General features: G+C 40.4%; 1 pseudogene; it reads left to right on the top strand.

Moving 5' to 3' along the window:
• The first annotated feature begins 899 nt into the window (after positions 1 to 899).
• Positions 900 to 964, top strand: LOC111769803 (U4 spliceosomal RNA; annotated as a pseudogene).
• The last annotated feature ends 11,312 nt before the right edge of the window (positions 965 to 12,276 follow it).

The raw sequence follows: 12,276 nt of genomic DNA, 5'->3' as shown, positions 1-12,276 counted from the left end.
CTATTTCATAGGTGAGATAGATAAGGAAACTAAGGCTCTGAGAGGTCAGAGACTTTCCCAAGGTCATTATCATTGTGGAGAGTGAATTAAGTGGGATAGACTTTAGGCACTGGGACCCAAGTGAAGAAATCATTGCAAAGGTCTAGGTAGGTAATGGTGTGGGTTTGAACTCAGCAGAGGCCGTGGGCATGATGGATAGGACAAGCCTCAATATGCTGTCTTGTCTGTGTTTCCCTTTTAAAGGATTCCTGCTACAAGTCTCTTCCACATAAATGATCACATTGATACAGACTGTTATTTATGGGATCAAGAATAGATGCTTAACATTTGCAATGACATGGATGAACCTAGAGGACATTATGCTAAGTGAAGTAGGCCAGACACAGAGAACAAGTGCTACATGATACTGCTTATAAGAGGAACTTAAAACAGTGAAACTGAGAGAAGCAGAGAGGTAGAATGGTGGTTGCCAGGAGTTTGGTGGAAGGGAAAATGGAGAGGTATTAGCCAAAGCGTACAAAGATTTAATAATGCAAGATGAGTAAGTCTTAGAGATCTCCTGTACAGCATAGTGTCTATAGTTAATAATACTGTATTGTATACTTAAAAATTTGCTAGGAGAGTATATCTAGGTTAGGTGTTCTTATCATACACACAAATAATAATAAGGAGCGTGAGAGAACACTTTCCAAAGTGATGGGTATGTTTATGGCATACATTGTGGTGGTAGTTTTACGGATGTGTACTTATCTCCAAATTCATCAAGTTGCATACATTAAATATAGACAGTTTTTTTTATGTCAGTCATAACTCAGTAAAGTAGTTTAAAAAAAAGGGTGCTTAATCTAAGAATAGCCCATCTATAGACTTTATTAGTGGCTACTGGGATAGCCTCGCACAGCTTTGTGCAGTGGCAGTATTGTAGCCAATGAGGTTTATCCGAGGCGCGATTATTGCTAATTGGGATAGTCCCGCACAAAGCCCATGGCCAGAGAGGGTGGTTGAACAATTAGATCTTGTGACTTGAGGTATTTGAACCTGAGAAACAGAGAAAAAGTTAAGTACTCTGAAGCCAGAGTGAAAGTTGAGAGAACATAGAACGAAGCAGAACAGTACGGGTGTGACCAATAAACTCCTAACGGCACAATACCTTGGTCTCTAGAGTCGTATTGGATCCTGAATGAACTTCAAGTTACCCAAGCAAGTTCTGATCACTTCCAGCCTTGCTGTTTGGCCAAATCTCCATGGTCAATATTCTCATCATCTTTACTCCTAGATGTTATCCCCCCCAATCCTCTTTGCCTGAAGTAACCCAAATTATATTCTGTTCCTTGCAACCAAAACAGCTCATCTAAAGTTGAGGTTGAGAGTAGGAACCAAATTTGGGAAATTTTCCTGAGGAAAAAAGCTGATGGAATTTGATGACCAATTTTAATCATTATTATTTTTAAAACCTAAAACTATTGGAAGAGAGAAGGCCACTACATTTTACCACAAACCACACAAAAACAAATCTGACACATGAGGTTTCAAACCATTCAGAGTCTGAATTTCCAGCAAAATTAGGAAGGCAATAGACTAAAGAAATATCAGAGGATATAACAACCAGGAGCAACATAAAATGGAAAATGCATCACACGAAATTAAAAGAACTGTTGGGATGGTTTGGAGAAACCACAATTGAACTCTGCAGGAGCCTGCCTTTGTTTCTCTACCTTAACATGTATTTGTTACTGCAGATTAATAGCCTCCATTCGGGGAAGAAATGGCCCTGGATCATTGTTCCATTTTAGGAACCACAGGTGTTGTTGTACACATTTTGTTCATAACCTCAGGGGCGAGTGAAAGACGAAACCTAACCAAGGAAACAGCGACCGTGGACCAGAATGAGCTTTGCCAATATCTCCTTCCTAACCATTCCTGTACAATCAGACCCATAGTTTCATGATAATGGGCATGAAGTTCCACTGTCTACATGGAATGCCAGTTTTAAATAAGAGTGAGGACATGAGTGTGCGTGTGTGCATGTGCAAAAGAATTAAGAGAAAGTTTAACGTGACTAATCTACCCAGGTCTTGCATATTAATAGCCTTCAGAATTCAACTCATTGAAGGGGCCACTAGTTTTGAAGAATGTAGATTAATAAGCCTCCTTGCTTAAAAAATGAGCTTCAATATTTGTGCGAATCATAGAGTCAAAAGAAAAAATCGATGGGCTATCGACTACTGGGGATGATCACATTCATTTTGCCCTTTGTGGTTGGTGAAATCCATGCTGCAATTACAGAGACAGGCTGGCAGCAAAGAGCCTCAGTCCGGCTTTCAGCTCCACATTAATCCAAAACTCCCCATTTTAATGCAGATATAGATTGCCACGAGTCAATAGCTGACTACTTGAATTGTGAAGTAGCAGCTCCACGCGGCTCTGGCAGGCTGAGCTTACAGTATTTGGGAATTTCAAAGCTTTGCTGTGTGAACCAGCATAGCAAAGGCTCAAGGGGAGGTGCGGTTGTGCTGATGCTGTTGAAAAGATCTGTCTTTGGGATCTAAAACACAGATTATAGCAAATTCAAGGTGGGCGGGTCATAGAATCATAGGGTTGTAGAGCTGGAAAGGTCGCCTGGTCTAGCTCTTTCCTTAAGGATGAGGAAATTGAGGTCCTTAGAGGTTAACTAACTTGCATGTGGTTACACAGCTAGTCAGCAGAGGATCCTGTACCAGAAAAAGAGATGTGTCCTCCTGGGCTTTCCGCTACTCTACATAGGTTATAAAAAAAAAAATCAAAATTTGCTTTACTTACTAGATCGCACATGTGTGTGCATGCAATGGGTGCATCATGGGATAGGTTTTATTTAACCTAATTTTAGTATTCAACGATCCATGAAATGGGGTACTGACGAAATCCATCTTATCACTGGGAGTGTGTATGCAGCAACGCCAACATAAAAAATGGTTACAACTGAGGGGAAGGCGAGATCCTGTGTTTGAGGCATTAAATGGGTTTAAAAAAAATGCTTTGTAAGTAGTAAGGCACTATATCCACGGTAGAGTTAAGGGTTATTTTAAGGCACAGCTTTTTTGGGGTAGATTTCTATTTCACGCAGTACTTAGATTGTTACTCATAGCAAACTAGACTGTGAGTGCATTGAGAATGAGGACTAGAGTCTTCTATCTCTATCTATCACTAGCAAATAGCATAGTGCTTGGCACATAGCAGATGCTCAATTAATATTTGCTCATGTTGACTGTTGTATATCTAAACCCATATAATAAGCCCTTGCTTTCAAAGGGTGGTCTGTGGTCCAGCAGCATTGACATTGTCTGGGAGTGTGTTAGAAATGCAGAATCTCAGGCCCCGTGCCAGACCTACTGAAGCAGAATTTTAAGAAGATCCCAGGTGCTTAGAAGGCTCATGAAAGTTAGAGACACTTTGCAATAAGCTATGCTGAACCTAGTTTCTAAGCATGAACACCCTATTACAATGAGTTTAGGTGTAGAGTCTGAACATGAGGTGACAACTGCAAGTGGTCAAAAGTATCCCTAAATGAATGGCCCTAAAATCATCCACACACCACGAGAGGACGGGTCGTGTGTGTGTGTGTGCGTGCGTGTGTATGTATGCGTGTGTTGTCCTTTAGTCAACTGAAGGAATAGTGGGTTTACATCTCCCGTCTCTTTCCTAATAGGAGCATGTTTTCAAGCAGAATGGCACCACTTAGATAATGATTTCTCTCTCCCTAACTTATATAATATAATTTGAGTTAAAGGCACTCAAGATGAGACTCCACTGTCCAGGGACAATCTTCCTTTTAAGTACGGTGGTGTGCTTCTTAGTATTATGACCTGAATACATCCGCCCAGTTGAGCATGTTCAGTTATAACAACTAGTCACATTGAAATCCAGGGTTTTCACCCAGTTATGCTGCATTTACTGGAGAATTATAGCTATAAAATCTTCTTTCAATTGAAATTTTGAAACAAGGTGATGGGGCATGAATCATCAGTCTCTCTCTCATAATGCCTTTAATACCAGTGGGCTTTGTGGGTTATTTATGGCCTGAGTGGCTCACTGGATGCCACACATATCTCGAGAGAGGCAGAGAGTGGCCTTGGCCTGAGGAGCTTTGACTCTGAATCACATGCTCCTTTTCTAAGTATCTGTGGGACCTGAGCTGATGCCTGAATGAACAAACCTGGGCTCCAGCAAAGAGCTTTGTCTTTGACTTTTCTGTCTTCTTTCATGATTCTGCAACAGAAAATCCAATTTGAGCTGAGGCTGAGCCCAGATCTACATAGGGAAAAAGTGTCTCCCTGCCCTGTTCCAGCCCTGGGTCATCTTCCACTGTGTTGGTGTTGGCTTCATGACCTCTGCTGAAATATTTTGAGAAGGCAGGTACATGGTTGATGGAGTGGGAGTCGCCTGTCTCAGCAATGGGATGGTCAGAATTCAGCCACTTAAAAGGGATATCCTAACAGCAACCACCTTACTTTTACCAGCTTTAAAATGAACTCCAAGATTCTCTGGGCTTCCATGGAGAGACGATAGTTTGCCCTGCAGAGAAGGCACTGGAAGGATTGATTAGGAATAAAAGGGGTTCTCCAAAGTTACGTCTGATCTCTGCAGCTGCTGCCCCCACATTTCATCCCTGTCTTGGTCCTCCATCCCTGACCCGCTCTCTGAGGTGCCTTTTCATTTTGCAGGCTCAGTCACTTTGTAAAGTCTCCCTCTTGTCTTCCCTTTTCGTACCTGCCTTTTTAATTCTCTAATAAAAGATTTGTGCAGACCGGGATGAGCATGCTCAGTAGTCACAGGCAAGTTGTATTTGTAAGGGGGTAGCTGCAGCTATATCTCTCTATTGTGTTTCTGTTGTTCACATGAGAATAATTCACCAGATAAGCTGGAAACCTCTTGCCTTATGACAGAACAGATCCATTCAAACCCAACAAGTTACCAGAACACATAGTCAGGCAGCCTAGCTTGGCTTCGAAGAAAACCACTTCTGTTCCCACTGGTTCTGACCAGTTCACCTCAATGGCTTGCTTTTAGACACCAGTGTATATCCTAAAAAAAGGATAAAAATTGGAGTTGGCTTCCATGTGCTGGCTTTTAACCAACCATGACTATGTGAGCAGGCATCCTGCTTTAGGGGAATGATTTGCCCCGAGCGAAGTTTGGATATCTTTTTGATTGAAGTAAAGGCAATGCTACATAATGACATAGCCACATCAACTTTCTTGGCTGTTGTTCCTATAAATAAGATCAATATCAATGTCATTATTTGTCTCCTTTTCTACATACCACTCTCGTAAAATTATGGTTAAAAAGCAAGTTGTTTAAGATGGAGATATGAGTCTGTTATTTAACTCTTCTAATCCCAAATTTCCATGAAAATGGCCCAAGGAATCTAAAAATGGTGGTGTGTTTGTTAATACCAGCATTGGAAGTAAGGGAAAGGCTGGAAACTTTAAGAAATGTCTTCACGCCATGCTGGTATTACTGGATTGGGGGGAAATATAATTAATCTGCAATTGGTCTGGGAAACAACTAGAAGGAACCCTCCAGTAGATGCCACTGGAACATGCATCTCTGAATGACAGGAGCTTCAGTTGAAGGCTGGCCTTGAAGCAGTGGTTAGGGGTCTTGATCTTAAGAGCATCTTAGGGAAGGTGTGATGTCCTGGGATCCAAATGGAGCAGAGATACTGTGGACTGGACCGTGTATATTCAGTTCTATTTGTTCCTGCTCGGGTGGGAAGCAAGCAGTGGCACTTCTTGAAGGCTCCAGTGAAGGTGGGCATGCCAGTGTAGAGCAGGGAGCTTATATTAATGACCTTCAACGGGGCTGGCCTGGTGGCTGAGTGGTTAAGTTCACGTGCTTTGCTTTGGTGGCCCAGCATTAGCTAGTTTGGATCCTGGGTGTGGACATGGCACCGCTCATCAAGCCACACTGGGGCAGCATCCCACATAGCACAACCAGAAGGATCTACAACTGGAATATATAACTATGTACTAGGGGGCTTTGGGGAGAAGAAGAAGAAGAAGAAGGAGAAGGAGAAGGAGGAGGAGGAGGAGGGGGAGAAGGAGAAGAAGAAGATTGGCAACTGGTGTTAGCTCAGGTGCCAATCTTTAAGAAGAAAAACCTTCAAGCCGCCTCGACAAAGAGGACCCTTGGACCTATTGGTGGAGTATAGCTCTCTGTCTCCTTTCTGGACTGGCAACTGGACTGCTGATCTAGCAAAGTAAAAGAAAAGGATTTCTAAAGTTTTCCCTCATTCCTTCATCTGGGTCTGAGACATGCAAGTAGAAGCCAGCAGTCTCTCTGCTAGACTCTGTTTCATTTCCATTTCCATCTGAAAATATGAATTTGGACCCTCAGCTCATACCATACACAAAAATTAACTCAAAATGAATCATAGACTTAAAAGTAAAAGTTGAAACAATAAAACTTTTGGAAGAAAACATAGAGTAAAATCTTTGAGACTTTGAGGTAGGCAAAGATTTCTTAGCTATGATGCTGAAAGCACTGTCCATGAAAGAAAATATTGATAAAGTGGGCCTCATTAAATTAAAAACTATTGCTCTTCAAAAGACACCATTAAGAAAATGAAAAGACAAGCAATAAACTAGGAGAAAATGTTTTCAAAACACATCTAATGTAGTACCTGTATCCAAAATTTACAAAGAACTCTTAGAACTCAATAATAAGAAGACAAACCACCCAAACAGAAATGGGCAAAAGATATGAACAGATATTTCACCAAAGAAGATATATGAATGCATAATAAGCACATGGAAGACTGCCCTGCTGGACTGGTGGTTAAGATTCGGTGTTCTCACTGCTGTGGCCTGAGTTCATTTCCTGTCAGTGAACCACACTGCCCAACTGTCAGTTGTCATACTCTGATGGCTCCATGTTGCTGTGATGCTGAATGGTATGCCGTCGCTATTCCAAATACTAGTAGGGTCACCCATGGGGGACAGGTTTCAGCAGAGCTTCCAGTCTAAGAAAAACTAGAAAGAAGGACCTAGCCAACCACTTCTGAAAAAATTGGCCATGAAAACCCTATGAATATCATTGGATCATCATCTGATATAGCTCTGATATAGCACTGGAAGGTGAGAGGATGGTGCAAAACAGGTTGGTCAAAGTTCTGCTCTGCTGTACACTGGGTCGCTAGGAGTCGGAATCAACTGAATGGCACTAACAGTAACAATAAGTACATGAGAAGGTGGACTTATCATTAATCATTAGACAAATGGTTCACACCCACTAGAGTGTCTATAATAAATAAGAAGAGATTAACAAATGTTAGTTAGGTTGTGGAGAAATAGGAACCCTTAAACATTATTTGTGGGAATGTAAAATATGCATATACTTTTTCTTTTTGAGGAAGACTAGCCCTTAGCAAACATCCATGCCCATCTTCCTCTATTTTATATGTGGAACGCCTGCCATATCAAGCATGGATTGATAAGTGGTGTGAAGGTCCATGCCTGAGATCCGAACTGGTGAACCCCAGGCCGCTGAAGTGGAGTGCACAAACTCAATGGCTATGCCACCAGGCTGGCCCCAAAATGATGCATACACTTTGAAAACTGCTTGTTTTTTTCTTAAAAAGTTAAACATAAAGCTACCATATGGCTCAGTAGTTTTACTCCTAGTAAAATTAAGAGAATATACTCAAGAGAAATGAAAACATATGTCCATACAAAGACTTGCACAGGAATGTTCATAGCAACATTGCTGGATAAGAACCCAACATTGAAAACAACCTAAATGTCCACCAGCTGGTGAATGTTTAAACTGAATATAGAATACCCATGCCATGGAATACTACTCAGTAATAAAAAATGAATAGACTACTGACAAATGCTACCTCATGGATGAAAAGCAAAACTTTTATGCTAAGTGAAAGAAGCCAGCCACGAGAAACCATGTATTATATGTTTCTGTTTACATGAAAAGGCAAATTTGTAGAGACAGAAAGTACATTAGTGGTTGCCTGGGTCTGGGGGTGGGAATGAGTATTAGCTGTAAATGGGCATGAGAAATTTTATTGGGGGAATGAAAATTTTCTAAAACTGATATATGGTGATGGTTCCATCACTGAAGAGTTACTAAAAATCACCGAATTATATAGCTAAGTGGATGAATTTTATAATACGTAAAAAATACCTCAATAAAACAATTTTAAACTGTTTTACTATGGGTAGGTGGAGAGAGAGGGGACATGGAGTGCTGGGTCTGGGCAGTGATAGACCTTAGAACCACCTTGGAAAGTGGCTGCATCTGTAAGAGCAAGGAATAAATGAAGAAAATCCAACATCCACAAACTCTTTGATTTAAAATAACTCTTACTTCTTGATAAAATCTCACCAAATAAATGTATGCAAGACCTCAGAAGTGACAAAATGATGGCAAATCTCAGAAGTGTGTTTTGAATCCACCTAAAATTTAGAACCAAGATTACATGGCTGTGAAAATTATGATGTCTGAACAGGATACCAAGATTATAAATTATGGACAAAACACAATTAAGTGGGGACAGTAACAGAGCCTAACTCTTACTATTGTTGTGAGGATTAAAAGAGTGAATCTGCAGACAGCCCTTGGAGTAGTTGTTGGCACATAGGATGTCCTCAATAACTGTTAGCTGTTGTTTTTCTTTGGAGAAGAGAACCTAGAGTGTAGTATAAAGAACATTAGTCTGGAGGTCTGGCTTCTGGACCCAGCTCTGCCAATCATTAGCTGGGCAACCTTGGGGAAACCATTTCTCTTTCCTGGGTTGTAGCTTCATCTTGTAAAACAAAAAGAATGGAGTAAATGATCCCAAAGGACCCTCCTGAATCAGTCACTGTGTAAATTTATGATCAGGATAGTTAGTATAGTTAGCTGATTAAAAGAAATTCATGTTGAAAAATGATTGATTTAAATTATCTTGATTGTGTTTATTACCCCCAATAATGGATGTCCCAGAATAATTGTTCCTCCTTATTTATTTTGACAGCATAAAACTTGGCTTAAAAACAGGTATTTTTCTTTCTTAGTTCCTTTTATCCTTCCTTAACCTCCATCAGATTTTTTCTGACTTGTTCACTTCATGTTCTGATCTTCTGAATTAGGATGAAATTTTGTTACTCTACACCTGTCTCTTTCCAACGATTTACAACCAATCCACCACTTTAAACAATCCCCGATTGGAATACAGAGATCCTCATAAACCCTGCCTTCTTACAGTGTGTACATGGGACCTCAATCTGTAGATTTTCATTACTCCTTGTTGTGATTTTTTTTTTATTATTAGTTTTTAACAAAACAGAAGGATGAAGAGAAAATTGTTATCACCCCCTCAGGCATTTCTTAGTTACGGGAATGGAAGTTTAACTCTTGGTGGAGACTCCATGGGAATTTGAAATAGTTTCACTATTTATCCAAACTACTTGCTATCGAAAAAGGTAACCTTTGCCACTGATTTAATAACAGTTGTTCAACTCAATTATGTAAACACTTGGCACTTTTGATTCTTCGGGAGTATTATTGAATTTTAAAAATGCCCTTTAGCATATTAAGGATAAAATTTATCCTGTCTGCCTATCTAGAAGCATAATAAAATACAAAGGTAAGAAATGTTGAAAAAAGTCTTATATTTGAGATATGCACACAACCTAATTTTCACCTTCAGTTATCAATTGCATGTAAGTGTGTAAAATAATTTTCACCTTCAGTTATCAATTGCATGTAAGTGTGTAAAATAATCAATTTAGCCAAAGTCAAGTTTGCTAAGCTATTGCATACTTTGGCTATAGTACCTGGTATTTGTAAAATTTTCTATATGTTGTTTTAATGTCTGGGAGTACACTTCACAGGAGTGAATTAAACACCCACTGTGGTTACCTGACACTCGGTAAACTGGGGCATCTGTTCTTGAGATAAAGATATTGACGTCCTTTAGTCCAAATAAGGAGAGGAGGGCCAAAGCACATGGTTCATTATCTGTAATTTTTCCCACAAAAATATTAACTTTTAAATGGAAAGAATACACTTATATACTTAGAATTGCTGCATAAACAAAGTTCCAAAAATGCAAACTCCTTTGTATAAATTTATACCCGATCATTTTTTCACTATATAGAGCTAGTATGGTTTTAGGTAGTTTTCCACCACTGCTGAAGGAGGGCCATCCAGTTTGTTTCCAATGGCCAGGAATGACCTCCGTTCCTCCTCCTTGTTCTCGAGGACTCAAACTGTCTTAATTCTTCTTCCGTAAGCCTTGACATTAGGGCAGCCTTAGGGAAGAGAAATGAAGAGCAATTTGGGTGGTCTCTCTTTTTCAATGACTTTAAATTGCCTTTCTCAAAACACACCTGGCTTACACTGGCTGGCTTTTTTCCTTTGCTACCTTGGTCTGAATTTACCCACTCTTGTTTCCTGATGCCTGATTTCTTTGTTTCACAATCTGGAATCTTAAAGGGACTGGACATTATTGTTATTATTATTATGGGAATTTATAAAGTCACAATGTAGGTGTGCACTTGACTATGCAGGAATGTTTCTTTTAACTTTGTTGATATTCTAAGCCATGAGGACATATGTTAAATTGTGAAATCCTCTTGGATTTAACTTTTAATTTTCTTTCTTGTGACTTTTAAATTAGTGGTTCCCAATAGGCTTGTATAACAGAATTAGGTATGCAGATTTAAAAAAATACAAATGGTAAGACAGTCCCATAGTAGTACTGAATTGGAAACTCTGGGGTGAGGCTGTGCCTTGAGGATACAGCCCTAACATGACAAATGAATTTGGCTAATTAAATTCTTCTTTTGTTTTTATGTATAATTTTAACATTTCCTGCTCTCTTTTTTTCCCTCCCCAAAGCGCCAGTGCATAGTTGTATTTCCTAGTTGTAAGTTGTTCTAGTTCTTCTATGTGAGCCACCACCACAGCATGGCAACCGACAGATGGGTGGTGTGGTTCCACAACTGGGGAGTGAACCTGGGCCAGTGAAGTGGTGAGTGCCAAACTTTAACCACTAGGCATGAGGGCTGGCTGAAAGACCAATTAAATTCTTGCTGTTGGGAATGTGATCCAGAAAATACGGACACTGAGGCAGAGCTACCATAAATATTATTGAAATAAGGGATTTATCGTAGGAATGGGACCTTACACAAGTGTGGGAGGAACTGGGAAGGTGAAGTCTGGAAGGAGAAGTTGGAGAGTCAGAGAAACTGTCACTAAGCAGTCCACCTGAAGCACTGGTGAAGGCAGACAAGCCAAGGCTTGCAGGGAAATCAGAGAGAGGAAGTCCGTCTTGCTGTAGAGTGGGCTGTGCAGGGGAAGTTTGTGGAGAGGTCTACGGAAAGGCGACTCTGGGGAAGCTGTGAGTCCTCAGCCAAGTTCCTGGTAATGGGACACTCTGGGACTGCTGTTGGTCAGCAGCACCAGCAGCTGGGAAGATGTGTTGGATTTGTTGCAGAGGAGAGCAAGAACACGCTGGATTGCACCAGGCGCCTCTGCATGATGTCTGACTGTGATGAGCCTCCAAGAGTAACGGCTTCTACTGCACTTTTTCCTTCCAAATCTTACTCAGACCTACACAGGGAAGGAAGTTCTGAGAAGTGTAGCTCCCAGCCTTAGCAAAGTTGATATCATGCAATGTAGCACAGTGGTCACATACCAAAGCTGTGAGGGAGCAAGAACTATTGGAAAGAAGAGGAACCGGGCCAACAGAGAGAGGGGAATGCATCATATTTATGAAGAAGCAGAGGATCGTGTTCCCAACGAGAGATGGCAAGAATGGCTTGTCCTCAGAGCCACCTTGGTTCTCAACAACTTGTCAGTTTCAGACTGTATATCCTTAGAGTTAATCTCCCTTTTTCTGAAGTATTTGAGTGCAGTATCTTGCAATCAAAAGAGCCTATTTCTCTAAAACATTTCCCCAAAATAAAATTGGATAAGCAGTAAGTGGCTTTTAATTAGTTACTCAAAAATTTGTCCTAATTGGCAAGAAACTGTATAGTCAGCGTCTAGTAGGACCTATGTTTGTATATTGTTAGTATTCAAAAAACGTTTGCAGAATGAATAAACAAATGGATGAATGCATGAATATAGGCCTCGGGGTGCTCTGTCAATTTTTATACCCAGGTCAGTAAAACTGTGTATGAGAACTTAATGCTTTAGATCCTCCATCAAGCTAAGCAGGTGTCGTGAGTCGATTTGTCAGGAACAGTAATTAACTTTGTCCAGTCTCCTTTGGTATTCCTTGGTGTCCAGTGTCAT

The sequence above is a fragment of the Equus caballus genome, chromosome 1 (genome assembly GCF_041296265.1).
Source record: "Equus caballus isolate H_3958 breed thoroughbred chromosome 1, TB-T2T, whole genome shotgun sequence".
Classification (NCBI taxonomy): Eukaryota; Metazoa; Chordata; class Mammalia; order Perissodactyla; family Equidae; genus Equus; species Equus caballus.
Note: the sequence above shows the minus strand (reverse complement) of the source record. Positions and strands in the feature narration are given on the sequence as shown.